Raw genomic sequence first — 27315 nt, 5'->3', positions numbered from 1 at the left:
ATCGCAATCGCAAATGTTCCCATTGCACAAGTCAATCATAAGAAGAAAAAGAAAAAAATCAGACGTGCGCCTGTGACATAAATCCATGATAGATTCCCTGAAAAACCTTTTTGACGTTACGCAAGGAATTTAATTTTTTTTTAAAAAAAGAACGTAAGTTTCGTAGCACGTAGATCTAAAAAATTACCTTCCGCGCTATTCACAAACACTGTTTGTTATGAGGAACTAAATGTTTTCGCGAAAATATCTGAAATGTGCGGAAAATCGAGGGTGTAGAATGATACCCCGGAGTCCGGTTCCTTACTGCTTCCTGCCTCTAAAACTAAGAAGTCTTATTAAAAGGAAATACATACAATACTAACAACCACAGGGCCTTTACACAGACCGAAAGGTGTATACTAAAGTTTAATAACTCTGATGGTTATTCAAATGCCAATGCATCATAGGATTAAGCTCCGCTCTGAGTTCAGGGGCCTAAGTCTTGAACTGTCAACACGTTAAGGTCTAACGAGTTCGTGACGTTTTTGTCAAGAAAGGCTAACGAATGCCATTTAGTGTAGTCTCCACTCTTCGTTAACGAATACGGTTACGGACGCGCTAACAGAAAACGAGTGGAACCTACTCACAAGCCAGGCACCTACCGAGTTCGTTCACGGCTGCAGATTTTCAAGATGGACACTATCAGCTGTTGCGGATGATGGTTTTGAAGAAAGAAGAATTGCAAGCCCACTTCGTTTCAGTCGTATTTCGAGTAAGTACGTCATGTTAGTATGTTATTAATATTATTGGGTATGAACATAAGGACAATTGGAACAAATCTGGGGGAGAGTGAAATACGTATGTATTGTGAATTGTTGCTACGATGTACCTAAAGAATTAAATACTTCGTGCCATTTTCCTTCTTATTGTTAATTACATTGTTCCACGTACTTTGTAAGAATTAGAGCTGATATTTTTGCAACATTCCTTAAGCTTAGCAATCGCGAAATAAAATACTACTGCAAAATATATTTTGATATACCTGGGAAATGTATGCCAACATTCCACCAACGTCACATCAAAATGTAAAATAACGATGCCGCACAAAATAAGAACAATTAATTTTCTGCAACATATTGTCCTGTTGTAACCAGTAAATGAAATTACGGTACTATAAAATACATCAATTAGGCACCACTACCATATGTTATATATAGGGGGGAAAAATGGTACACATGATTTATACAGTACGTGAACTGATGATAAAGATTTTAAAGGAAATTTTGACACTATGTTTTAAGTTGTATTAATTGCAGGTCGAGTGTACTAAATTACGTACTCCCTCGAATTTCCAGGAAAAAATTCCCCATGGAAAGATTAACTGTTGTTAAGACTATATCAGAAGCTTGGGGGCATAGAAACGTATATTTACAGAGTTACGGACATTAGAATTTATCCCAAATCTATTTTTTTATCACGACGGGATGTAAAATTATCTTTTTTTTTATTGTAATCACAAAATCTAACCTAAACGCCTAAGCACCAGTAAAAGTGAAAGTACTCCATTCGATTGCCCAGACACTGGTGAGAGAAAACCTTTTTTTGTGACAAAAATGTCATTAGTAATGTATATATGTGTGTGTGCATGGGAGGGGGTACTTGGTATACTGTATTCATAACCATCAATTGAAAAGGGGAATTTTTTTTTTCTATATGAAACCATCAACAGAATGCACTCAGTTTAACTACCTTATGTCATGTGTAGATAGTGGGTAGCATGAATTTATTTTAAGCATGAAAATCTTTGAGTCAGTGGGAACTGTTTGATAGAAGTTTCCTTGTAAGAGAATTTATATTTATTTTTTCTGAAATAATTTTATAGGTGCTAGAAGCTCTCATTTTCACAACATGGAGGTACCAGCCAGATGGTTATAGGTCATCAGCCAGTGTATAGAGCAAGTGTGCAGTGCTATGGTGGTTATTGCTCCTCACAATGGATGAAGTTCCCAATGATACAAGCAGATCAGCTGGATGTTAAAAGGAGGTAAGATAGTGTACGTTATTTTTGTTTCATTATAATAACACCTATTGACATCCATCATGTGGTGGGTTTTAGACAGCTTCTACAATAAAATGTAATAAAACATAAATACTGAAATGAGTGGCTGACTGGCCATGTAGGTAGGTATATTGTGCAAGTGAACATGTTAGTTTATTTTCAATACTATCCATATAGTTCTGGATTAGCAAACAAAATTGTATCAATTTTTATCTCGTATTCCTATTTGCATGGACAAAACAATACAATTATAATTGTTAAGACAAACCAAATCAAAGGTGCTCATGGCAATAACAGTTCCAGAGTGATATTCTTTTAATATTTTATTATTTTTTTATTGGAACACAGTAAAAGGTGAATTTGTGGGGTTTTCAAAACAGTTGCTATTTTCAAATAAATCAGAAGTAAACAACTGAGTAATGTGTAACATCAGATGGATGGTATTTCTCATTCAGAATAACATGAATGTATATATATATATTTTTTAAAAAAATCAATAACTTTGTGCAGTATCTTATTATGATCAATACCTCAACTTGTTAACCCAATTATTTGTGCAAAAGTTACAGTACTTTTCCTCTTTTGCAGATAGCCGATTAAAATGAAAATATTGTGACTACTCTCGGTATCCAGGGTGGACACATGAGGAATTCCAACATCAGATATTTTTGTCAATATAAGAATAAGGCAGGTACAAGGAACACTTGGCTGTTAGGTATGTAGATGTTCTAAGTCTGGAATAATTATTGTTAATAATTTTTCCATGAAGTATTTAAATTGCACTCATCTCATATATGAACTGCATTATTAAAGATGTGAAGTACTATTTTTATTACCATTACTGTATTATGAATACATGTGCAGTGTTGTTTCATAATTATCTATATTCTACAATAAGTCTAGTATTCTCTTCTCTCACCTTTTTATTATTACAAAATGTGCATTATCCGTAAATTTTAAACTTAAACATTTCTGAGTTCTTCAAATGTTATCAAAACGTTTTATTCTTAGATACAAGTAGTAATAATAATAAGAAGAAGAAACCCTACCAGTATACAACAAGACCATGCTAGGGACAATTTTATGTGGAAGCATTTTTATTAATAGAAATGCTACATGAATGTTTCATAAAATCATATAACTATTTTTATTCCAGACAATACTTTTCATGGAAGCCTTCACATAACATTCACAGTTAGCATAATCTATAATGTTTGCCACACAATGAGCATGTGATTAAATATGATACATGTTTAATTTGGATATAAATAACAAGATTATTGAAATGTAATAGAATTTGTAGAATGTAAATTGAGGATGTTGTAGGCAAGTTTATAAAACACCTAGGAGTCATAACACATTAGCCCCATCTAGTTGACTGCACTTTTTGACTCTCTTTGCACTGAAGCGTCTAGTTGGTTGCACGATGCAACACTGAGTTGTCTAGTTTGTTGATTTGGAGTCAAGTAGTGTATTTGGTGTCTGCACCATCTGCACTACCTTTTGGACTGGTGTATGGTCACGTGGTGTGTGCTAACTAATCAAATGACCATTCAAAGCAGCAGACAGGCATTTGTTGAATCTTCTTAACTGGAACACTGCTTTCCGTCTAGTTGGTTGAACGTGATTTCCTTGCACTACTCTTGACACTGGATACACCTGCACTGCACAGAGTGTAAAAAAGTGCAGCAACTAGATGGGGCTATTACATGTTCATTTGTTCAACATTCCATTTGCTATGGAAATAGAGCTTTTGTGGAACACTTGCGTATTTTTGGAAGTCAAACATTGACATTGCGATTTAAACGAAAGTACTCAAAATTTATATAAATGTGGCACTTTAGAGGATTGCCAAATTTAACATACAGTTTGTTTCATAAGACACTGGGGGGACCATCACCGGATATGTGCACTTTAGATGTTTTGAAGTAAAGCAATAGATTATAGAAGTGCTCATAAGTTAATACTTGAATTCCTGCTGATCCTTTAAAATCTTTTAAGTGAAGTTACTTTCAATTGTTATTGGGATATTTATTATCTACAGTGGAAACTCAGGACAGGCCTTTCTTTATCTTTGCAGGTAACAGTGGGTATCCAGAGGACCATGGGTCATGACACCAATAGATGGTGCTGGTGAAAACACTCTTGAGGTGCATAGCTGTCTAATGCCATTTGGACCATTGGCATCCTAAAACAAAAATGGAGGTGTCTTTTAAAGAACATGGTGCTTCACTATCACCCTTCTATGGCAACAAAAATCAAAGATGGAGGGATGGAAGAAAATTCAGTTTTCCTATCCACTGTCAACTCTGCATGTGTGTGTGTGTGTGAATCTTCAGATGTGCTTTAATGTTATTAACTTTGTTGAAATAGGTTTTCTGTGACATTCTTTTTGAAATATAACATTGTAACGGTACACCAGAAATTTATTTCAATATTGTTAGCAGTGCCAATTTCTCACTTATTTCATTTAATTATTGAATACTTTAAATGGTTCACTTATTTATTTTTACTACCTGCTGGAAAGTTTTCTTGAAGATTGGGACTCAACCAACAGAAAACTAAATATCTGCTTGAGCCAGAATTTTCAGATAATTTTTCAGTAAAATGCACATCAGCCATTTCATATGGCTTGGATGGCTGTTACCTTAAAATATATTTCTTTAAAGAAAGGAGATTTATATTTTCATATGCAAGATGGAACATGAAAAGGTTTATTTTATTCTGTTTAAAGCTTCCCCTTTGCAACAGTTTTTAAGCCTTGTTTGTCGTTATGAAATATCAATGTACTTCATTGCCTTAGTTACTTTTGCCATAAAGTAGTGTGTTGTTGTAGAACATTGTTATTGCAAGAGCTGTAACAGAACACACAAAAGAGTTTTCCTGAAGTTTTAGAAAGCTGATATTACATGCAAAGTTCCCATGTAGTCAGTTTTTTTTTTTAACTATGCCTTTTCTGTGTACAAAAGGTCTGCATCAGTATGTATCTGATTTCATGAATACATGTTTCATAATGTACACAATCACCTCCGACTTGATTTAGAAAAGTTTCATTGCAAATATATTTTTCAGTGCTGTTCTATCTGAAATTGGTTTACTTTACTCATTTGCTCACTGACAGTTCAAGCCTCTTCATTGGTGTATTGGAAATGTTGCATGTTGCCATCTTGTAATCAAGGGATTCCATGTTCAATACTCAGCAGAGGCACTTAATGGTTCAGATACCACTTTAAACTGTAGCTTCTTTGTGCATAAAGACGACCTCATGTCATATGTTGCCGTGTGAGAACCAGAGGAACGTAACTCTAAAAAAGCCGTGTTTGGAATCAGATTCACCCATGTCCAGCTTTTCTCATTAGTGGTAAAGAGGATTTAAGTATCTTCAAATTACTGACTTTTTTATATTCAGACATAATCACTCGTGAAAATTACATAAATTTAAGTTAGGTCCAACTGGTTCTCGTACAACAATATTGCAATAGTCATTAATGGGAGGACTTCTTAGAACAGTCTCCCCATTAATAGATTAGTCAAATCTTAATTACCTCAACATCAAGGGGACTCCAGATTTCATTTTCAATCTCTTGAGAGACTTTTTATTATTATTATTTTTACCTTTTGATGCTATATTTCAATTTTCATACGGCATCCACAATAATTTTTATTACATCATCTACTTCAAATGGTACGGGTGCTTCCCCAATGGCATAGTTGTAACATATTTGCTTTGCAATCAAGGGGTTCCAAGTTTGAGAACCGGTGAGGCATAGTGGTTCGGATCGTACTTTAAACTGTAGGTCCAGTCCCAATTAGCCTATCTGTGCACAAAAGTTGACTTAAAACTCCACTCCACTCAAAGAGTAAGGGAAATCCTACACTAAGATTGTCATTATAATTCATAAATCTTTTCACATCACTGTCTCGGTACTATAACGACTGAAATAAATAGTTTTGAGGAATTATAGTTGTTGTACCAATCATTAAATAGCATCTAGGAATGCAAAATTTACATGTTGGAGACATTAAAATTGACTGAAAATTTATGAAATGGAAAAACATGTCTTTGGTATTATGTGCCAATGCTCACAGAGTTTCCAAAAAAAAAAAACCCCTGTGTATTGCACTCCCATAATTTCCACAACTTGGATCTCTGTGTAAATTTACAATGCCAGTTCTGTAACTTCTTGGTTCTGTTAGGCATTAATAAGTTACAGCATACAATTTGTCATGCAATTACTGTGTTCTTCCTGCAATGGAGGTGCCATCTAGTTAAGCATATTCACAACTTGCCATAAGCTATTGCATATAACTAGCTAAGGATATTCACACCTCCAGAAATGTTAACTTGAATGGTAAGTAGATAGGTTGAGGTACACAATGAAGATTGTGTGGCTGTCATAAACTTCCAGAAGTAACAATTTTCATTTTTGACAAAGCACCTTTATGAAATCAGTAAGTATATTTTCAGATTTTTTCCCCCTTACAGGCCTCAGAGTTTTGTCATGTTTTTATCCTAGCTTGTTTCTCCACACCAAATTAAATTTCCTATCTTCTGTGAACGCTATGATGATGCTGTCATTTGTCATGTAAATGCATAAAAAACCTAAGGCATATTTTTTAGCAAATTCATTGTATGACAGCATATTTTTGTCATTTTTGAGGTATGTTTTCTGTACATTTCACTGAGGAAAATCACACTTGAATTGGTAATGCAAAGAAATTCTGTATACTTCCATCTCCATTCATTAAATTATGAATTAGTGAGGGGAGGAACCTGGATTTACCAGGAATGTGCCATAAAAGAATTACATCAAAAGGTTGCTTTTGCACTTTAATGTTATGTCAACAATGGATAACTCCTGTATTTCCCAATGTTTGATGTCTTCGTTCGATTTTTCAATATATTTTTTTTTTTGTAAATAAAATTTGGAAAATATAGGATAAAATGCATACATATTCCTACAATGCTCATAGAAAATCACCCCTCATTCACAAACTCCCACAATTACCTACCGAAAATCAATATTCTGCCATTAATAGAGAAGTTGGCAACGGTTCCGAATGTTGAATGGTATTCTTTTCTTTTTTCTTTCTTTTTCATTTTTGCAAATTTTATAGATGTATTAGAAAGTAGTTTGGAATACTGGAAACAATATGTGAAGGTAAGTTTGAAGCTTGGAGAAATGAATTAGCACTGTTAAATTCTACACAAAGTATTATTTACCCGAGATACTTTGATTTTTAAAGGAGCTTACACGAGTAGCTGTGATTTGCAGCAAATAATCATTCTTGGTTTCAGGTTATGTAAGACATGGAGTTTTAGCAGATTTTCATCAAGGTTCGAAGGGAGTTTTGTGCTTGAGACTGGATGTTTTGTTCACTTAGAGATATTGTTATAATGCTAAGAACCCTAAACCTGACTAACCCAACCTTACAACGAAAGTATTTAGGAATGTTTTATTAATTCTAAGAGCCATCTAACCTGCTTAACCTAAAACGTAACATACCTATCAGCTATTTGTATGAAAGACAAGCAAAACATTCATTTTAGGAATATGTGTGTATTTTTGCCATTAAAATTTCGTAAAATATTATTTACCAAGAAAAACCTAACCTTCAATATGTTGCAATATATATATACTCCCAAACAATCATGTAGGTATGTGTGGAGGGGAAAAATCGTTCTTCACACGAGATGCAGCAAGAAATCACTAAAACTATAAAGAATGTGTGGTAACGATGTGTTAATACAGATAAAAAAATCGAGCCGTGTAAAAAATACCATTAATTTTGAATTAAACGATCGGAACTTGGACCACATATTTGAAACACCTCTTTTCATTATAAATTTGAAAGAAACAACCCTCCCTCTCCCTGCCTTCTATGCAGTGAAGAAAACTACTATTACATCTTTAAAAAATATTGGGCTGGACATTCATAACATTGTACAACTTTTTTCTTCCTTTTTTAAGTCTTGACGTTATTAGCTAATTTGGTAAGTGCATAGATTTGTTTTATTTTTTCTTCCGAAAAATCCGCATGGAGTGCCACTCACATACATACATGAATATTATCTATTCGAATAAACTCACTATTTATTTTTCCGTGACATTTGGGCAACTTCATAAGACAGTAAACAAACCACAATCGATTTTTAGGAAGATCGATCGATTCTTCACGACTCTCGATTTCAATTCTCGCCATCTGATTGGTTCTTTGGGTGTAGCCTCTACGACAAACTTGTTTTGAGTGCATCACAGACTATATTCTCAGTCGTTAGCGAGAACTCGTAAGCCATCGAAGTCGGCACTCGTTAACGACCAGTCAGGACTACGATTTTCTCTCCAATCACGAGTTGGGGTGATAACGAAATGGTCGTTTCCGTTCTCACGTATTGAGAGTCGGGACTAAGCACCCAGTACCCGAAACACCAGATCGTCCTTACATAGAGACCTAGTAATCCCCAAACCCAACAAAAGCAGATTTGGTCAGAAGTTTTTCTCATACCTAGCAGCGGTAACCTGGAATTCACTCCCGACGAAGGTCAAACTCAGTACAAGCAAAGCGCAGTTATGTCATCTTCTACGTTCACATGCATGTAAATTCTAACTCCAATAATATTATTTTCAGTGCTTACCCCCCCCCCCCCCCCCACCGATTCCCACCACACACATATATTCTAAAATTTCCATCCCTGTACTTCGAACAGTAATTCCATACACACTCATATTTAAACCCACACACCTTTACACTTTCCTTTGTTCTAAATTTAATAACTCCCAAACTTTCTTTATTTGATTGCTACTTTATATACTCATGTAAATTCATCACATTTTCCTTAGATGGAGCTTTTGTGTGTATATATTTTTACTACGTAGGGCATCAAGTTATTATTTGTATTAATATTCTTCAAAATGAAATGTAGGCCTATGGCTTAATTGTAACCCTATTGAGATAATACATTGAACACTGTCAAGCAGTGCAGGTATCAACCAATCATTTCATCTCTGGATATCACATTCTGCATAGCCTAATAACATTTTACATACAATTTCCATACATAAATTTCATGCCACACGTACATGCCATATAATGCTATTACATTTTCCCTTGTGTTAAATCGCAAATATTTTCAGTTCATCTGTTCGCTTTGTGCTAGGTTTATTTTACATTTTGACAATATGCATGTGTTAATCTAATGTTCTTTTCAAGAATAGAGAATTCAACCTCCCACGCTGATATCCATTTCATTTTATAAATATCCTCCCATTACTTAATGCAATATTGAAAGCAGTTTCAGTCAATGTAAATCTGTCTTTAGGGACAACAGGAGGACATTCACGTTTCAAAGTTAAAGCAATGTTCAGTAACGCACTATTTTGGTAACATAAAATTAAGCACATTTTGCATTTGAATTTTGCATTACAATTAATGCCATACAAACCTAGTTTTGGTAATGGAAAAGTAAAGCACATTTTGTATTTGAAGTTTTCATTACAAATGTACATAATCCTAATCAGTTTTATTTAGCCAAGTATGACTGCGTAATGATACTTGCATTTTTCATAATTGTAAGTCAATATTTAATTCCATATTTTGACTAAAATTACTGAATATATATTTACATGTGTAACACTTTTTAGTGCATATAAATTCGTACCCTGCTAATCACTTTTCATACCATTTTCGCGATTAGCCAAAAGTGGTACAAAACCGAAACAAAATAAAACTAATTAATCAACTCTAGGCGCCTTGTAATCAAAAGGTCCGGGTTCGATACCCGGTGGAGGCATACACTGTTTCGGATCCCACTTGAACTGTAGGTCCAGTCCCAGTTACCCTTACTGTGCATAAAGTGGACTTAAAACACCAACTCTATGTGGGATTTCAATTTCAAATAGATTTCAATACTCATTCGATTGTCACAACGAAACTCAAGAGTTAATGAAAGAAATTAACCCCGAACCGGTCATTAGTCGAAGGTCTTAACTTTTATCCCGAGGACGAAATTCCAGCGGCAACTAATGACCGCGATCAGACGTACCAACTCCATTACACTGATGTGGTCGTTAACACGCGCCATTAGTGCCTGACGTAGTGCGGAACTGTGTCACTAGGTGTCACTCCCGCATGTGATTTATTGTTGTTAAGTGCCCATATGGGCACATTCCCGAGCTGGTGCGCTTGTCGGAGGAGAAGGTTGAAATTAATTGACGGCGTTCAGGGTAAACTGTTGGCGGGAAGGGATTAAGAAAAATGGACGCCGCAAAAGCACGTTTTTTTTAACATGGGTGACACATTCAACTACTCAAAAATACACCCCCCCCCCCCCCCGACGAAAGAGCGACACCTTGGATATAATGCTTGCGAAATGTCCACTCACCCCACGACAAGGAAGAATGCTCCTCCCCAGCCAGTGTTGATTACAGACCGTTCCTGTAAAGCCATACTAGGTTCACAGTTAAAACCATTAGCTATAATACAATTCAACTATACCCTGTTACAACCATGTCTGGAGCAAGGCCGCGCATGTCGTAGGGGACTAAATCGAGTAGGCAGAGTGAAGCAGTACGCGCTGTGCGAAGGCTGGTAACGGAAGTCGCTTTCCCCCTCCACGCAATCCTGTTCCCTCTTACATGCTCATTGGTGGAGGCGTCTCGCGTCACTACTTGCCCAGAGACTTATTTCAGTTCGTCTGCTCAAGAGATAGGTGGGACACGGTATATTATACAGGCCTCTGGATGGTGTGGTAATAATTCTGTCGCCTCGTAACAAAGAGCCGGCCTCCGTGGCTAGCGCAGTGCGTTACGATGCCAGGTGTCACGGCCTGAGTGTTCTTAGTGAGCATTCCTTCATCAATTCCATTCGTATTATCAGCTTTGTGATTAGCCTAAAGTGGCAGAAATCCGAAGTAAAATAAACTCAATCAATTGTAATCAAGAAGTCCCGGGTTCGATTCCCTGGTGGCACGTAGTTGTATAAATACCACTTGAAGCTGTAAATTCAGTACCGAATAGCCTATCTACGCCTAAAGTTCATTCAAAACAAAGTTTGGCCAACTATTATACCGTGGGAGAGTCAATATCGCAAATTCAGAACATATTTGATAACGTTGACAACACTGCTTGACTATACTAAATCGACACCAGAGCCTCTTTAGTCTCTTAAATACAGTCTAGGGTGTACTGCGTGAAAGAGAGGTTGATTCATTTGGTTTATTTTAATTAGTTTTTTTTTTGCCACGTGTTACGTAGAATGAGATTACTTTCGTTATAAATATATCTGGCTGTTTTGCATTGGCAGCTTTGGAGCGAGTCATAAGTCCCGTAGCAGCCATACAACAAACGAGCCGCTGGCGTCATCTCTACCCAGCACCTATCGCTATCCCCGTTGCTCGCGCTCTGGACTGTTGGTAGGCTCACTAACTGGACTCGCACGGTCAGCTGGAGTTGTTATGAAAATAATCTGACTTTACCTTTCAGTCAGCTCAGGAATTCACCCATCGCTCCTCCTGTCGTTGTCAAAAGACTCTTGTAATCATCAGGCGTGAAAAACAAAGCTTACCATTTCACCTTTATAAACGGTTTATATGTAGATAAAATCTCTTAACAGCAATTTATAAACTTTAAATCACATATTACTATTATTCTCGACATTTTTTAGCACGATTCTCCCGTTGCTTTTATGCTTCTTGATAAATCTCTCAGTTTGTTAAATGTTGGCAGGTCATGGCACATCAAGGTTAGTCTATTTATCCATCTTACACCAGTTGTCTATGACATCAGAAATATTTGTCAAATTAAAAAACGAACGAACACAAATTACAATGCAATATCCAGGTCATTACACAAGTTTGGGTAATTGCGGAGGTGGGGATGAATGATGATGCGATGGAATTGATGAAGGGATATTCACAAAGCCCTGGCCGGGATTCGAACCTGATATCCCTGGCTTGACATTTGGGTGCTTTCTGAAAATAAAAACACCTTTTAACGTCCCAGTTACAAACTTCGAGAAATGAACACACGACACTCCCAGCGATACACTGTACTGGACTTCTAAACGTAAATAAAAAGCAATTAAACTTGGTTATCGTTTGCTCAACTTTTTTGCTTTCAAAAGGTCTTCCTTCCATTAGCGTCCGTGGAAAGCAAAGCCAAACGAAGTTAGTGTGGGAGGGGCAATCTACTCATAATGTGTTTAGTGACAAAACCGCATTTGCATTATAACAGCGAACACGAAAAGGAAATTAGTCGGAAGTGAGAGGACGTGTAGCGAATCTTTTCAAGATTTAAGCTCTTACGCAGCCTCGAGGAAGTTGGATCTTCTGGGCAAGTATTCTGGGCGATAAGTTTCCCCAGGTGTTCCAATAAATCTTTACTTTCTTCATCTTTCCTTTCCTACAGACATAGGCGCCGACTCAATGGGGCTTGGGGGGCTCGAGCCCCCCCCAATGTTAACGATGTGGGGGCAGAGCCCCCAAATAAATTGGCTTTAGAGGATCTAATGTATTATTTTGCTTCTCTTATAAAGTTTACTCTGAACTGTGTCACATGAACTTTACTTTAAATACACATTTGAAATGTTGTCGTCATTGCCTTGTAATCAAGGGGTCCCGGGTTCGATACCCGGTGGAGGCACAAGTGGTTCGGATCCCACTTTAAACTGTAGGTCCAGTCCCGATTAGCCTTACTGTGCATAAAGTGGACTTAAAACAGCAACTCAAACCAAACCAAATGTTGTATACCATCAATTTGGGGGTCTGAGACCCATCAACTTTGGGGGCTATGACCAGAGACAGCAAAACACATGACTTATTACTATAGGCCTATACTAAGTATGTAATTATGAGTATTGTTAAATTTTTTACTAAAAAGACTTTCAAAAGACGATGTGCATGAACTAGGGTAGTGGATGGGACGTTCGGGTCACAAATGGCTCTCTCATGACATTCAGAACGAGATCATTGATATATTAGGGAGATCTGTTTTGCGCTCCGTGGTAGCAGATATTAAAAGTCGGGAATATTTTCCTATTATGGTTGACGATACTTGTGACATATCCATCCGTGGACAATTAATATTCTGCATTAGAACTGTGAATAAACATTTTGATATTTTTGAGGAATTCGTGGGCTTTTATGAGATTCCGAATTCTGAGGCCAAAACTTAAAAAAGGGAGAGAATGAGTCATTCATAAATTTATTTCAGTGATCAGAGCCCCCTACCCCAATAATTTTGACAAGTCGGCGCCCCTGCCTACAGACAAACTTCCTCCATCTTACACACCGGAACAAACTGAATATACAACGTCACACCTGTTCATATCTACATATATATTCCTAATATTATTATACGTATATATACCGGATGGTCACAATTAATGTTACCCTGCTCAGAGCCCTCTGTATCCCGTTCGAAGCATCGGATTGGGCTTAATCTTGATACAGAGCCTATGGAGACAATGGGAAGCAAATGCTAATTAAAAAAAAAAGTAGTTCAAATTTTCACCACCAGGTGGAAATGTGGCGCTTAAAATTCAAGTTCCCCCTACTCAGAGCCTTCTTCAGCCCTTTCGAAGCATCGGATTGCGCTGAAACTTTGTACAGAGGCTAAGGAGACCATGGGGAAGCGAATGCGGACGAAGAAAATATAGTTCATATTTTTACCACTAGGTGAAAATGTGGCGCTGTAATCTGGTGCACGGGAACAACATCGCGGGAAATACTTCTTGCGACAAAGAAGTAAAAAGAAAAGAAAGGTAAAAAGTAAGAAAGGGCCAGTAATTTTAAATAAATTGAATTCCGGTCCAGAAGAAAAATCAACAAGCGTAAATACGTTTTGGACCGTAAAAAAACTTTTTTTATCTAAAGTATTTCAATTCGCTTCAGGAACCATTTTTAAAATTTTTATACGGTCCAGGAACCTTTTTTCCGGATCAATTTAAATCCGGTCCAAGTTCCGTATTGAAATGAAACAATACGGAACTTGGAACGAATTTAAATTGTGCGAGAAGAAAAGTTTTCGGTCCTGTTGCAGAACCCAATGGAACCCATTAGAATGTACAGTCATGGAAAAAGGTTCTTCCCCATAAGGCTTTAATAGGAGCAAGTAATGCAGGAGGGTAGGCAACACATATTGCACCCTTCGATGATCGGGTGATTTTGCCTGTCTTAACACCGAGAAATGTGTTCCACGCGAAGGTCAACATGACAGGAAAGCAAAGAGGGTCACGTGACTATTGGTTAGGTGGAGTGTTGTGCTTCTCCACGTCCCCAGTTCTTGATCCACATTGCAGAAAAAGTAGAGCTGCATGCAATATATGAAAATAGGTTGTTTTCAACTACACGCTTAATTATGATTTTCCCAATTGTAAATCTATCAGACGTGTCTCCCGATTTAGTCGGGACAGTCTTTTACTTTGAATTCCTGTTTGTCATAGGCGTAACTTGACGGGAGCAGAAAGGGCATTTGTAAACCCCCCAAAAAAAATCAGGTTTCTTAAAGCTGCTAAAACAGGAATTAAATACTATGATTTGACGCGTCCAAAAAAAGTATTATATTGAAAGATTTTTCCCAAATACGTAGATAGAAATTTAATACTTTGAAAGTGTCTCCGATTTGTTTATTGTCACAACTTAGTGTGGCACAGGTCTACTACAAAAGTGGAATTTCGTAACAGAAATATGAACCCACTCCTTTTATTTCGTAGCCGATTTCATCTTGAAACTGAAATTAAGAATATTAGTTAATAATGTCATTGGTAAACAATAAAAAAATGTGTTAGACCCAATTCTTTAATACCTTATCATAATCTTTATCGCAAGTTGAAATTTTGTTGTAAGTCCACTGTATGCAAAAAAAAAAAAAAGGTAAAGTTCTCACCTGTGCTTGGCGCTACGCCATGAAGGCGTATAGGGGGTGTGGGGGTAACGCCCCACACTTTCTTGATTCGTTCGTGAGTGGAGGTGATGTGATCAGCATCACGCCGCCCCACACTTTCTTGATTCGTTCGTGAGTGGGGGTGATGTGATCAGCATCACGCCGCCCCACACTTTCTTGATTCGTTCGTGAGTGGGGGTGATGTGATCAGCATCACGCTCCTGACTGCCTTTACCACCAGGGTTTCCCCCAGGTACCCATGTCATTCGACGCTGGGTGGGCGCTGGGGCCGCTTCCAACGTTAGAAAAGTTCCCGGGCTTGATCCGGCCGGGAATCGAACCCGGGACCTATAGCATGGTAGTCAGACGCGTTACCGACTGAGTCACCGGCACAGATAGACTAATCTGAAGTGCATACAGTTTAAAGTGGGATCCGAACCACTATGTGCGATCACCTGGTATCGTACCCCAGACCCCTTGATTACAAGGCCTTACCACTACGCCATCAGTGAGGCGCACACAATCTTTGTATTTTGACCTTTTTAAACCTATATGTATCATATAAGAGGTTGTTTAACGTTGCTATGCCTCTATGGATTATATTTAGCCAGTATTCGAGCACATAGCGTCAGGTTTCATAGAATATAAGCTTCTCTTCCATGTTTATGGTTTCCTGTCTGCAGTAGAAAAACTGGCAGGTTCCCATAGCTTTTCTTTCAATAGTCTTCCAATGGTTGCATATCATATCACTCAAATTTGATTCATTCGTTTCGAACACAATCCCCGATGGCGCAGTGGGATCGTGGGCGCCTTGCAATTAAGGGATCCCGGGTTCGATACTCGGTGGAGGAACATAGTGGTTCGGATCCCCCTTTAAATTATAGGTCCATTCACGATTAGCCTAACAGGACATAAAGTGGACTTAAGACACCAAATCAAGCAACTAACACAATCCCGTTATTGTCCAGATTATCGAATCCAGAACCTTCGTCGCGAATAACATAAGCAGGAAGACAACGTGAAATAACCGAACAGAAACAGAACCTAAAACCTACATCGGATAGATTGGATTAAGTCGACGATACAGCACGGGTTCTGAAATGAAAAAGAATACGAAAGTTGAAGGACCTCTATACGCACCCACTTTTCCTCCACTCAATGGGGAAGATATCCTTCTAGCTGAGAAGTATTTACGTAGGAGTGCCCTGAGGGAACTTCAAGGCCACGACGATAAAGTGCAATGACGGGACCAAAACATACGGCAGATAGCTGTGTTCCTCCTTATTTCGTACGCCATAGATAACTGGAACACGTGACCTCGTCTTTGGTAGAGCAGAAGCCTGCTTGCTTGCCACCACCCTTTAGTTCAGTGACCTTCGCCCGTAGTCAGCAAGAGTGAATGACTCACCACATACTTGTTGTCTGTGAGGCTACACAAGAATAGATATTTCGTTAGTGGCTGTAAGTATTGTTTCATCTGGAGTTATATCAGTTAACATTTCAATAGTTTCCTTCCTAATGGTTACGTTAGTGATAAACATGTAAATTAGTTCTCGAGAGTGAACGTTTTATCTATTTGAACGGGGGATTTTTATACAGCCTGCATGTATTATTTTTTCCTGAAACAAGAAGAAATTCGAAGACGCAAAAAGAGTTGTATAAGAGTAGTTAACAAAAGGAAAAAAGAAGAAGAAATCGAAAATGTAAATGCTGAAATAAATTATGGTAGAGATCGAGTGAATAACATTTTGTCATGGGGCCTCCTCGATGGCGTAGTGATAACGTCGTCGCCTTGTAATCAGTGGATCCCGGGTTTGATACACGGTGGATGCACATAGTGGTTAGTATCCCACTTTAAACTGAAGGTCGAGTCCAGATTAGCATATCTGTGCACCAAACCAAAACTAAGAAAGAAATTGTCACAGTGTAAGAAAATTTCATGTTCAACCACATACGAAACACAAGGGAATAATATATTGCAGTTTGGAGTTCACATCTGTAGCATCTAACCAGCACAATTATGAATCGCAACATATCGTATCAGATCCATTTTTATTATACATGTATGATAATATAAGAGAAGTAGAGGAAAGAGAAAACCAAGCGAAACACGGACGCCTTCTCCAGAATATCAAATCTCGTTACATAAGGTTCTGGGTTGGAGTCCCGAACAGGCATGACCTTCTTGTTCTTGCCCTTTTATCTGCTTCATTTCATCATAATTCATCGTTATGGTTTACCTGCAGGGGAAGAATACTGGCAATAATTGCCAATACAAAGCCAATGACAAACAGATCAACTCGATTACGGAGGTGCCAAGAAGAAACGAGACTTGACAGTTTCTCCGTCTCTCGGTTTGTCGAATTGAAAATTGCTCTTCCGTTCTCGGTCTCGATTAGTTAAATATAGAAATCGAAAATGTATGTGAATGAATATACATGTATTTTATATATTCCGGTTTTGTAGGAGATTTCGTGAGAGATGAAATAAGTACTCTTCCATCGTATTTATTTTTATAATTTTTATTCCCTGTTCGATGATCGCGACGATAAGGACGAGTGACCATTACATGAAATTGATGACGAAATAGTCAAACACCCCCGACAAGGACGGTACTCAAACCCGGGAACTTTGGCGACGATATCGAATGTCAATCACTTAATGAGCTTGACCACCGAGCCTGCTTAATGTTGTTTCTGTCAGGTAATTCGTAATAATATCCCACATTCACTATCATTTGCTTCATAATTTATCTTATTGTTGTGATTAACCTGAATTCAAAGAATTAGTTGAAAGGCAAAAATGCAAGATTGAATGTCTCTGATGTTACTTCGTGCCGAATAATATGACGTGGTATTATGATATGAATTTATTAATCATATAATATGCCTATTCATTCCATTGATTGATCCCAATTGAGCACACAAAATATGCTATAATGTCCACTTCATGGAGGAGTGGTTAGCACAGCGCGCTACGATGCCATGGGTCCCTGGTTAGAATCTCGACTTGGGCGTGGGTGTCCTTGGTAAGTGTCCCTTCATCAATTTCATCATAGCATCACTCATCTTCATCGTCGTTATTTGCCAAAAGTGAAAGAATAGCAAATCTAAATAACAAACATCCAATCAAATCGAACATCTCTACCGATTTAATTCTATACGGTACCGAATTCCCACTTTATTACTGCATCTTAAGTCATTTTACAGCATCTCAATTGTTTTCCGATTCGAAAACATTTGGAATGTTGTTTTGTGCAGTTGATTGTGCATTGTTTCGTTGTTTGGATTGTTTAATTAACGTCGCATTAATTAGTTTTAGACCAATCGTGACGGGGGAAGCAAGAGCACAAAGAAAGCAAAAAAGACAAGGAAGAGACCACGGCTTTCTTTAAAGATAGCATCCCGTGAATACAACTCAAGTGACTGCAGAATATTATGAATAAAATTTATTTCGCTTTTTCCTTTTATTTCTGTTTCAGTTATTTTACTTCGCTTTTCTTCTACCACTCGCGGTACTCGTGTCGGTGAGGAAGAATTATAAACTCGTGAAATGGACGATGGTACAAAAAAATATATGCCTCTCCCACGGTTCGAAACTGTCAGTACAAAATATTGTCTTATTTTTAAAATTTACGGGCAAATATGGTTTGTCACGTAGCAATTTTCGTTTATCTCTTTCTCAAGGGGTTCCATTGCTTCTCTGATGTCGTAGTGGTAACGTCTTCGCCATGTAATGAAAGGCTTCCGAATTCAATACCAAATAGAGAGGCATTTGGTTCGGATCCCATTTTAATCTGTAGGTCCAGTGCATGAACTGGACTTAAACAATTAACGTGTGGCATGTGGTCTGTGATGAGAACCATCATTTCAGCGAACCTCTTGGCAATGACTCTAATATCACTTGAAAGAATAGTATTTCTTTACGAGTAGGTCTTGTCAAGAAACCAGTTCCTGAAATTTTCTTCTGGAGGCATCGTAGCACCCAGCTATTTGTTGTGGCTGGGGCACGAGTCATGTGACTCATGCTATCAAAGCTCAATCCTTCCCGAGAACTCAGAATCACCAGGCAAACTTAAGCGAATATTTTGTTATTTGTGTTGCATAAACAACAGGCTTTAAGACGTTACGAAATTCTACGTCCCGTGGCCCAGGTATTTTTTTCTAAGACTGTACAGGCTTCCGAACCTTTAACAACCCTGCCTGCAAGTTACGCAACACGCCAGGTTGCTATGTGCTGCGGGTTGCCTGTCCGCAAGGGGGTTGGCGTCAGATCGAAATCCATCTCTCAACTACGTACATCTGAACTCCACTGAAAGTGCAACGAACAACAATTTGAAAATCCCAAGGCCACCTTGAAAAGCACCTTCCCGTACACACGTGTGTTTACGGAAGAGGTGCGGAAAAAGTGCGCTCCCTCCCTCGCGGCAGACATTTGATAACTTGGCACGACGAAGACAAATGAAGCACGCCTCTACAGCAATTACTCAGGGCAATAAGGAACCCTGAACGCTGCCAACGGAGTAATTATCTCAGCATTCGTTATGGTAATGGATTACTTTGACACGCTCTTGAAGGGGCCAAGATTAATATCCTTAAACACGTGGCAAGTTATTCTGGGGACAAGCACGCATTTCCTAGATTGGCCACTTCACACAAGACTTTAAAATTAACCCTTACGCTTTTAATAAAATCACGCAAGCTTACCAACAATTCAGGGTATATTAATAAAAACTGAAGTGTTACAAAGACATATCCATGACGTAACAATACGAAAACTCCTAAGGGTTTAATGGCGTTATTGATATTCCATGTTTAAGTTTTCCTGACGCAAGATTCTTTTCAAAAAAGTGGTTCCTACAAACACATGTTTCCTCATACAAATCCCACATTTCGAAACTTTTTCAACGAACAAAACGCTTCACGATTTGTATGAGATGAAACAAATGTGTTTTCGCGCACATATTTGCTCCCGTGTCCCTGAAACATTTTCCAGGAGCAAAATGTTTCAAGAAACATTCTGAAACAAGTTTGTCGCTAGAAACACAGAATGTGTTTGCGAACCAGCCTAATCATGGTTTAAAAATAGCTCCATACATGAATTCAAATTACATTTTCCTAATATTAGTGTTAAATACAATAATGGTAAAGCAAGTCACAATTCGTAATTCCCGTTTTAACACGTTCAGTGCCGGTGACAAACACCGTGTGCCATCGGCTTTTACCGAGAGAATCCGACGTCACACGGTGTGTGACACTGGCATTGTTATTTAGCGTTAGCCAGTTTTGAGTCTGTTATTTTCGTAGGAGGTTGTATTCGTTCCGGCCTCTGATGAACTGCAATTGTTTACACCACTGGTTTCGTGATTACGTGTTTCTTGTGTCTTCTTTGCAACCATAATGTTGCAGGGCCGTCTAGAGCAAAAAGACAATGTACTGGAGGCGGAAACAGGACATTGAAAGGGGCAGAGTTACATAAAATTGCCGAGGCATCATTCTACATCCTTAGTGGAAAATGTGTTGAATCCAGGCCCGTAGACAGGATTTGTTTGGGGGGTCTCATCCCTTACCAGTAACTTCCATTTACAGCCGAAATATTGGAGGTATAGAAGCATTGAACATGTATTTTACAGTATATTACAACTTATTGTACAAGATTCTGCTAATGAAGTAAAATGAATTACCACTATACACAATTTCAATTTGATATTTGTAGGATTTCGGGGGGTGGCTTTAGCCCCCAGAACCCTCCCCCTGGGTACATGCCAGGTTGATTCGAAAGACTCTTGGCATACAACGTATGATGTATTGGATATGACAAATGTCTCAGATGGTCAAGATAATGATGAGGTCATTGATACTGGAAATGTTTCTAGTGACTGTGGTATTATATAAAAAAGGCTTTACTTGCTGTAGCAACGCCGAGTCTTATGGATCAGCTTCCATCTAAGCTTTACAGAACACATAGAAGACGCAGGGTTTGCAACCCAAAACAATTCGGAAGACAACACAATATTACTGCGCTCCACAACAATTGAAGAGTTGTGTTATTGCATATGCAGTGTTGTGAGTAGGTGCATATGGTTACCATTTGTAAAGTGTTCTTTTACGTTCATTGCTCTGGAAGTTTTCTTCACTCTCTTTGCACTCGTGCATGAAGAGAAAGTTTCGTCTGGATTTGTAGATTAGAAAAGCAAAGTTTATTTCATAGAAGGTACATTATTTTTCAGTTTTGACTGTATGGTATTTGTTGTAGGAATAATACAAGTTTGTTGTTTATCATTAGCGATATCATTTTTGCAGACGTTTTGCCGTTAGAAGTGATATAATACCATGGCACGCACCGTGTGCAACTGGCCTCTCACAAAAAAAAAAAAATATGCGAAAGGTCGGTGACACCCTCCAAAATTACAAAAATTAATTGTACATTGGCAAAATATAACAAATACTTGTGATTCAAACAAAATCAAGGTAATGGATTTTGACGTGCGTAATACATCCAGATAACGGCCTGTGGGATATGCAATGCAAGAAGAATCGGCAGTGAACGTGTTTTAAATGTCAATGTGTAAGGTTTCTTCCGTGCTCCTACGAGAGCACCTGAATATTATGATTTTTTGTCTCAAATAGTAGTCTTAATTTATCAACTTAAAATTAAATTCAAGGTCGTATTTTATTATTTTCAATTTATGTAACTTTAAGGCCTATGCATTTGGATTGGATTTTCAAGTATTATGGTAAGTGAATATTTTGTAACCCCAGCAAGTAATTTGAGGAAATTACTTTCTATAAATAAATGAATGAGTCTACAATAATCATTACTGCTTCATTATACGTTGTGCTATTAATTTGAAACTTCAACATGTACAGAATTGGCCTGATTAATGCATCACACTGATTAAAGTAACGTTTCCAATGCTGCATCTCGCATGCCATACAAAAACTAGAATATTAGCATTCGAACGTGAGATGAAATCAATACATTTTAATTTCAATATACTTTCAATTATATATTATTACCCACCGAATGGACATACCGATAATATTTGTTCTGGCACGTACGAGAAATAAAGCGACAGGAGGCGAGATTAGCATATATATCATTTCCACCACTGTCAGAAAATCCTCCACTGAAAAACTAATGATAATAATTCGCGGTTGGAGCTATTGAGTTTGAATTCAAATCGGCTTATGTGCTTCAATGCCTCGGCGGGCTTCGATCAATCACATGTTCAGAGCCATACAGGAGCGGATTGGAGCTTCACTTCGACACCCACAACCCGTGGGAATCGGTGGATGTTGTGAAATGACTTTTCATAATCCCCACTCATCCAATCATTTATTGGAACACAAAATATCTGCTTTAAAAAATGGTGTAATTGTGTGTTTTCATAGTCGTGTGAACATTCATAAAATTTATTTTAATTCAGGGTGTCGCCCTGCTTTTAATCAAAATTTATCAATTTTTTCTCCCTTTTTTTGAAGTTAAGGTGCCCTATATAATCATAATATAAACATTAATGCATTTAATTTATGTACATTTCATAATATTATCTAAGAAAAATAAGGAGAACATGTTGAAGGTTAAAACTAAGAATTATGTGAGGCAAACAAAAGTTTCAAAAATATTGTTTAATTTCAATACTCCTGGTGCGATGTTCATTATATTTAAATATCAAATTGTTACTTTAACTACAAAAGTGGCAATATTGTATATCCAATAACTACAGGCACATATTTTTGGCAAATATAAAAACAAAATTTAGGGTTCAAAAGCTGTAAGTAAAATAAAATTTCGGTGTTATAGTGGTGAAAAATCGGATCAAAAGCGGTATATTAAATGACATTTTAGTTTGAAAATTGTGAATATAGTCCTAAATTTGCTTTAAAAACTGCACTTATTACACAAAATAAACATTTCCCTTCTAATAGCACATTTATGTATTTACCAGAGTATTGAGTTTAATCCTCTAAAAAGGGTCCACTTTTGTTTCTCAAAAATTTACAGCAGAATTAATCAATTTTCTGTGTAGGATAATTCAAACCTCAGAAGGTGTTGCATCGGTAAATAAACACCAAATTTAGTTTTAAGAGTCAATTTCGCATTTTGCATTTCATTTCGTGACAAAACAGGGTAGGAACATGCCACATCACACCTTTCTGAAACATGAAAAATTAATATTACAATGTGTTATTTCATATTTCGTGTTTTCGTCAAAAACGAAATATGCATGCCTATACCAATATCATATAATTTTGTTTTTTTAAACTTTTTATTGGATTTTGAGGCTGTAGTGAATTTAAATTGTTTCCATGAAATAATATTTTCATCATGATTACATTCTACAAGTAAACGAACAATAGATGTTAACTATTTCTTTTACACAAATATTTGAACACGAATTTTATGTAGGCTAGTATGATTTCCGTAATTTTGGATATTTTTAAGTAGTCAAAATAATCCATGAACGCAGACTATGTCCGATTATTTACTTAATTGGATGTACCAGCGTTTTATAACTCGTAAAAAACCGTACACAAACGGGCCTGGGCCAGTACCCGAGTTGCCCCTCCGTATGATCTGGCAGTGCAACACTGATAAAACTTGCACAGCATGTAGAGGCCATCCGGACCAACAACTTTCTTAGAACAGTCTTTACTCGTTGAGGTGTTTCTATGCTACAAACCCTCGAAAAACATAATTTTCTATTCTTTATGTATGAAACCACATGGCAAAGATCCACTGTTGCCACTTAAGTCTTTTAATAATAATTTAACAATAAGAGCCATTTGTCTGCACGCAAGCGAAGAAAAAGCCGGTTTGTTCGATTAAATTTCATTATACATTGCTTTTCTGCCACTTCCGGATAAACGGCTGATTAAGAACTTCGTGGAAATCTATATTCACTTAGCGATACAGTGGTGCAGGTAAGAGGGATACGGAGGTACAATGTACCCCCCCAAATTCTTTGATCAGGGTTGTACCTCTGGTATTCTCTACCTGAAATAATTTGACAGAAGCAATATACTCTCGTTCAAAGAACATCATTTTTAGAAACTAAAAGTGAAAGGTTTCTTCTGATTACAGTTTCTCCCTATCCAAGAAAATTAAAAACACTTTAAACCTATTATACTATTTTGTGGTGAAAATTTTATATCACCTTATCTTTTCTCTTAAAAAAGACTTTATAAGGAAGTAAAAACTGTGTAAAATTAGTCCAAAAGGATGGAATGAAGCATAGAGCTTATGTAGTTTGTAGATTTCGTTAAAACATGTTAAAATATCTTGAACGTAGGCATCAAGAATTCATATATTTTCCTCGCAGTATGTCTGTTGGTCTTCTATCAGAAGAAATGCTTGTAAATAATATCAAATAGCGCCATCGTTTACTTATTATTTCTTAATGTGTGTTCATATTTCTGTTATTTTCTTATATTTGTTAAAGTATTTTTCATTGTTCGTAATTCCAGTATAAAATGGCTATCTGTGCTGTATCTGGAATATTCGTATAACACCCATATATTTGATTAAAACAGAAAAGACAATTTCTCTCGATTCTTGGCTATCAGAATCCCAGACAGGAAACAGACACTACCAATCTAAGATTGCTGAAGTTACATCAGTCTTAATGGTTGCCCGGCGACTCCATCAAGTATCGTTCCCTTAGGAACACCGGGTTCGAACCAGGGACCTTAGATGTCCCTTGGGTGGCAATAGCTCATTTCATCATTCATACTCGCTTGGCGTTCTTAACTCTTGCGAGAGACAGAGAGTGAATATCATGGCATACGAAATGAATAGACAATGCACACAAATTGGATTTTAGCCTCCCTAAGATTGTTTCAGCATGGTGAATGGAAAGTTACCCGTTTCAACTAGGAGCAGATATTCTCAGTAGATTTTGGCTCGTAGAATAGTCTTTTCCATCGGCGTGTCAACGTGAAGAGTGACCGTTTACAGAGGTTACAAACACAGCTCTATCCCTCTGGTCTAAAGACTTTAGTTCTCTCTTGACGGTCTAATCAATAACCTCTAACCGACAGAATAACTGAATGAATGACCCCAGACAATCAGAATCTATTCTCTTTATCCTCCAAGGATTGCTGCCATGAATTCCGGGTCGATGTACCTTTTTCCTTCCTTGAATTTGTTTATTACGCTGAGTAACCATCAAGACCGATGTAACTTTGTTACTCAGCAATCCTTAGATTCCTAGTGTGTTTCCTGACTGCGATTCTGATAGCCAAGAATGGAGAGAAATTGTCTTTCTGTTTTTATAAAATATATGGGTGTTATACGTATTCTCCATCCATAAATAAATCGTTTTACAACACCACAACTTTTTCTGTGAATATTGATTTTTTATTAAGTAGTACAAGTTTCTAAAAGTTGAATTTTAAAACTTGAGAGCTTGTGTCTTGGGTGGGGGGGAGAGGTTGGACTTTCTATCCCCCCAAAAAAATCTGAACCACTCACGCGATATATTCTAAATCCTGAAAGAAATAGAACACGTAAGACATGGGTTAAAAGTGGGAAAACCTTGGAGTGGTTTTCAAACCGTTTTGAATGGAAGAATTTAGTACAAGATCGTAATAATTAATTGTGTTGCCTTCTAATCGCTATGTCCTGTGATTGGATATAAATTTATGTCACAGTCTCGATTAACTTGGTTATTTGACGTCGATTTTCTGTCACTTTGGCTAATCGCGACGATGAAGATGAGTGATGGATGACATGATGGGAGGACAATCACAAACACACGTGGAGAGGAGACAGTACAAGCCACGCAGAGGATTTTACTGAATCAAGGCGTCAGAGCATTGTTAATCTGAAACAATGCAGTCTACGGTGTACTACGTGCAAGTGAGTGTGACACTTGTGTACCTTCTGTAACGTAACGGCTACTCCTTGCTTCCCAATTATATTTTCTGTTCATCCCCCTTTGGAAAATCCATGATCGGTAGCATAAAACTACAAGGTTGTTAATAAATTTTGCAAACTGTATAATGGACACTTTCTGAAAATGAGCAACTGCTTTGTGGAATATCTGAATTTCTGGAATATGTCGATGCTCTTTCCAGTCACATCACGTTCGATTTTCTGAAAATCTCGCGGGAATTAAACTACTGCTTTGCAATTATTAAAAGCTTTGCGCGTCACAAATTTCGAGTACGAATTCAGTTCATAAACGTAGTCTGCTAATTAAGTTCGAAATTATTTTTCTCCTAAAATTAGGCCCTTTTTTATTTTCATGTGAATGTCAGTCAGAGGAACAGTTTTGCGCTTCAGCGAGCTTAACACGAAGGAACTCGGTCAGCGGAAAATTGGAATGTGCCGATGCGCAAATAGATAAGTATATACGAATCATTTTATCGAGGGGAGGGGTTGCGCGCGTGTGTGTGCGTGTGGGGGGGGTGTATAGTTTCTAGTCGTACAATACAGAAACATTTTAACGGCTCGTAGAAGGTAAAGGGCTGATTTTGTTTTGCTTTTGACTTTTCTGTTAAGGTTCTTGAATCATCGTTTCGACAATATGATCACGTTAAAAACAATATTTTCTATCCCGTATATACATATGTCCCACTATAATTTCACGGTTGGTTATGTTATTTCTTTGATTTATGTTATTTATCGTCTGTTTCCTGCCCCTTTTGCCTATTCGCGACGATGGGGATGAATGATGATATCGTATAATTTCAATACAATATCATACATTTTATTAAGAACACTGAAGGTAATTTACTCTCGATTCTTAACTATCAGAATCACAGCCAGGAAGTAGGCGCTAGGAACTCCAAGTATTGCTGAGTAAAGGTATTACATCAATCTTAGTAGGACACCAGGTAACAAACAACTTTGAGGAAATAAAGTGCATCGACCTAGTATTTACGACCAAGCCTTGGAGGATAAATATTGTGTATTCTGATCGACAGAGAACTTCAGTTTCTAGTTGAGACAGGTATTTTCCTCATGCCGAGACAATCTCAGTGAGATCTAAAGTCCAATTTGTGTGCACAGCGTGTCCACGCTAGAGGGATCGAGAAATAAATGCTCGCCATTTAAAACCAGATAAGGATATTGCTGTATTTTTCATATGACAGGAAAGGGAAAATGTCCGAGATTGTGCAACACTGTTTTCAGACAGCTACACGGTCGCGCATGCGCGTCAATAGCTTTTGTCTCGAAAGGAAGCCAGGCACCATTCAGTAGTCGATCGCGCAGTGGAAAACATGTGGACACCGCAACAGAAAGTTCAGTGCGTGTTATGGCTAGCAGAAGAGAAATCTGTTACTCGGGTTCAACGGCGTGTTCGTCGTACGTGGGATGTGGATCCATCTGGTCATAAAGCGATTCTCCAATGGGACAGAACACTCCGAGAAACAGGTTCTTTACTAC

General features: G+C 37.6%; 1 protein-coding gene and 1 long non-coding RNA gene across 2 annotated transcripts in view; one reads left to right on the top strand and one right to left on the bottom strand.

The window, feature by feature from the left end:
• Nucleotides 1-27315, bottom strand: part of LOC146003192 (protein amalgam-like) — a 586579-nt gene that overhangs the window by 111294 nt on the left and 447970 nt on the right. The window lies entirely within an intron of this gene.
• On the top strand, nucleotides 470-2702 carry LOC146003191 (uncharacterized). The gene is made up of 3 exons (XR_014443799.1): nucleotides 470-751; nucleotides 1862-2023; nucleotides 2627-2702. It is a non-coding gene; the product is annotated as an uncharacterized LOC146003191 (long non-coding RNA).

The sequence above is a fragment of the Lepisma saccharinum genome, chromosome 19, assembly GCF_977018435.1.
Source record: "Lepisma saccharinum chromosome 19, izLepSacc3.1, whole genome shotgun sequence".
Classification (NCBI taxonomy): Eukaryota; Metazoa; Arthropoda; class Insecta; order Zygentoma; family Lepismatidae; genus Lepisma; species Lepisma saccharinum.
Note: the sequence above shows the minus strand (reverse complement) of the source record. Positions and strands in the feature narration are given on the sequence as shown.